Below are 4,298 nucleotides of genomic sequence, written 5' to 3'. Positions count from 1 at the left end.
AAGACCACGAGTCGTAGATCAATCTACTGGACGTGGATTGCATCCGTAGTTCACAAGATTCTGCCAACTTTTGTGAACTTAGGCAGCTTTGGGGGTTAGATTTTACGGTCCTCCCCAAGGGCCCTTGGTTGGTCCTTGTAATAAAATATTTGATGGTGAATTAGCTACAACAATATTCTATAAATAAGAAATAGCTATAAGAAATGAATTTAGTAGTATGATAATAGAAGTAGAAGAACAAAATAAAGAAAAAATTATAAACAGTAATCTAATGGTAAAATTAGCAATATGTAATGTGTGTTATATAGATGAATATACATGTGCATTTAGAGAGTACTATTATAAAGGAACATATAGTACAGAAGAGAGTAAAGAAATAAGGAAACATTACCAGAACCTTTTAGTTCAAAAGTAATAAAAAGTTGGAATGAAGCAAGACTAACAGATACCTTAGGAGCTAGAATGAAATTTTTACAACGATGGTTTATAGAACTATGTGAAAAACATAAAGAAGAAATAAAAATGGAAAAAATATTAGTAAAAGACTTAGCATGTTGTAAAAATAAAATAGCACCCCAATTTCGATGTACGGATAGGTATTATAAAAAGAAGTATAATAAAAGCAGAAACTATAAAAAATATAGATCAAAATATAAGTATAAAAGGTCAAGAAGGAAATACTACATAAAGAACTACAAAACTAAAAGACCATATAGACCAAAGAAAAAACTAACGGAATGTATTTGTTATAACTGTGGAAAATTAGGACACATAACTAAAGATTGCAAATTACCTAAAAATCCAAAGAAAAACAAATATCAGAAATATTAATAGATAATGAAAATTATATGCAAATGGAATATATAGATTATAAATTAGAAAGCGATGATAGTATATATGAATTATCGGATAACGAAATAAATGATGACTCTAGCATGGTCTTACTAGATTTTCCGGTTTGTTACATTATCTCCCCCTTAGGAACATCCGTCCTCGAATGACACTTTAAACACTTTTCGAATTAAAGACTCGAGACTAGCAGCCCAAACATGCATGAAACATCAATAATGCACAACTCAAGATACGATATTCACAATGTGCACTCATCCAAAAGAGGTAACATCAACTCTAATTCAACATGTTCAATGTAATACAAGGAAGTATGAACTATATCTAAACAACCTATTTATGCATGAGATTCTCATAACTTGCCATGTTCAAGGAGGAACTAGCATATCCTAACTAAAACATGTCCATTTATTCTTCTCCTGAAGTACAAAAGGCAACTCCTACTCAAAGCATCACAACATAAGTGAAACAATTCACATAAACTCATTTTCTTTCAAAACACAAGTTTTCATGAACATGCATTATATATAAAGAAGTCATGGACACATATAAGCACATAACAACAATATTAGATAGGCATACCATCTCCCCCTTAGGAGTGAGCCTATACCATCACTTCGAAATATCATTAATCACATAGTCATAGGAAGAATTACATTTTCTCATTAAAAGCAAGCTCAACACAATCAACATGGAGCCCAAGTGTCATTACATCAAAAACACAACAAAGCATGTTCATCACACCATCTCATGAAGTCAAATACGCCATCTCAATACTAGAATGCACAACAACATGAGGAACATGTAAATCATGAAAAAACCATTTTATACAAAGTAAGAACCTTCCAAAAACATGCAGAACATAAGGAGATAATGGAAATTTGTAAAACACTCATGACTACTACACAGAAAAGTAAGCCCAAAAAGGAACCCTTTGCCTCAAGCTAGAATAGGAATAAAAGAAAATGATGAGAATATCGGGACTCTCAATCAACGTTGCTACTCAAGCACATGATCTCCCCATTAGGATTAAGCCCCTTTTACAAAAAACCTCAAATACTACTCCTTTCAACAAACTCAAGGCATTATCAAGACTCAATATAACCTTACCAGGCTCAAAAACTAATAGAGATCTAATAACCATGCATCCAAACCCTACCAAGGTAAAGAAAAGTAACTTTATGGGCCAAGGAAGTTATAGGATCCACATAACCTCCAAGAGTCCACAATCAAGAAATGAGTCAAGTAGAACTCATCATCATAGGCTATAGGAGAAATAGAACGGAACATAAGGATATTGGGACATCTCATTGGCCCTTGGCCTCCCAAATAAGCACCTTCAACTAACACCCTTACTAAAATGCCACTCCTCAACATTTTCATGGAAGCACTTTCTTACTCTTCTATTTGGCCTGCCGGTCTAAGATCCCAATAGGTACTTCTAAATTAGAGAGGTTCTCATCTAAGCACTCTTGCTCACAAGCAACCTTACCAAGACCACTCGAAGTCTCATATGAGCCTACCAAACCGAGACTAAACTTCTCAAACTTACTACACTCTTTAAGGTGAGAATTTCAAGCAAGACTAATTCATGAACATCAGGGACACTCAATGACCTTACCATCTAAGAATATTATCCCCCACTTGGGGTAAGCCTATACAAACTCTTTACAACATCACTTCCTTCAATTCTAAGGTCGGAGCAAGTCATAACTAAACCTTCACACTCATCACACAATATGATTCTAAACCATGGAGGATCACACTTCTATCCTTTTTTAAAATGAGTTTACTCATTCAACCCCTCTAGGCAACACTTAAACACCACTATTCATCTGAATCCAACACATCATAAAACTCATTACGGCAAAGTTGGGTTATACCAACAATGACATATGGTCATAATTAAACCCATGAATAGTAAGGACAACACAAAAGTTCATGATATCCCATTTATCAAGTCACAGAAGACAATTATTACCGGAATAAAAATTAGCATGAAACACATACCGGGATTAACATTAGGAGGATACTCTTATTCACCTCTACCTTGAAGAGCATCAGACCTAATTTTCTTCCTTTCTTTACCCCTAGTGGCATGTTTCGGGCAATCTCTTATTTTGCGGTCACTCATACCACATCCATAACAATCCTTCGTGTCGGCTAGACACTTACCATCATCTTTCTTTCCACACCTAGCACAAGTAGGCCTAATTACATAAGATCCACTACCACTCACTCCTTGAGATTTTACGGTAGACACCTCCTTTTGGTTAAACTTAGGGGGAATATTGGAAAAGATTTGACCATAAAACCCTTCTTGGGAGGAGTCATCATTTTCAAGCCTATACCTATTTGTTCCTCTAGACCTCTCTTCAAGTTTCTCCTTTTCAAACCGTTGAGCACGAATCACAAGAAAATCCATATCCATATCTTTCTCAAGCATAACCATACTACATTCCCTTTTTATCAAGTCGGATAAACCCGACACAAACTTAGTCATCTTCATCTTAGGGTTGGCCACTATGGATGGAGAATATCTTGACAACCTAGTGAACACCCGAGCATACTCCTCAACACTCAACCTACCTTGACGAATGTTAACAAACTAAAGTATCTTAGTCTCTCTCACCTCTACAGGGCAAAAAATTTCAATAAACCTATTCTTAAATCTTTCTCATTCCATGGGGCCCGCTTTTACCAGCCTCGCTCCTTTCTATTGACCAAACCACATTAGAGCAACATCTTTCAATTGGTAAGCTAAAGCGACCCTTTTTAAAGAGAACTAACTTATACTTGCGACACTCAAAAGGGATTAATGAGGGCATACTTATTTTAATGTAGTAGAGGGATTAGATGCATAATGACTTTCGAAAAGTAATTTAAGCAAATAACCGACGAGCTTTTCTTGTATATATAATATCCTCACACTCAAGGATGAAATAACAAGAATATTACAAGCTTCCGACTCCCAAAATCATCCTGCTCATGCTTCACACAGACATTCAAAAGTAATAGTAGATTTAGGATATTACAAGACTTGGGTTTACACACCCCAAACAGAACAAAACATATAGCCATATTTATATTACAATTCATGGTGAAATGATCAAATCAGCCCTCAAAATCCCATGTAAATATACAACACATAGAATAGGTACAAGTCCCAAGGTTTATACAAAATATAGATGTCTATATGCAAATGTGATCTTCCTTAAGGCTCTCAAAACATCCATCTCCAATGGCCAACTTCAAGCATTATCTCGAACAGCCCCTATGATAGAAACAATTATCGCTAAGCATATAGCTTAGTGGTGTGTAAACTATCGGTTTGGAGCCCTCAAATTCAGCAAGTTATCATTCTCAAGTCAAGGGCAACATAATTGAACATAATAAGTAAATCAAGTAAACAATATATAAAGAGTATCAAGTTTTATATTTAAAGATCC

This window comes from Solanum verrucosum, unplaced genomic scaffold (genome assembly GCF_900185275.1).
Source record: "Solanum verrucosum unplaced genomic scaffold, falcon-dt-bn FXZP01000867.1, whole genome shotgun sequence".
Taxonomy (NCBI): Eukaryota; Viridiplantae; Streptophyta; class Magnoliopsida; order Solanales; family Solanaceae; genus Solanum; species Solanum verrucosum.
Note: the sequence above shows the minus strand (reverse complement) of the source record.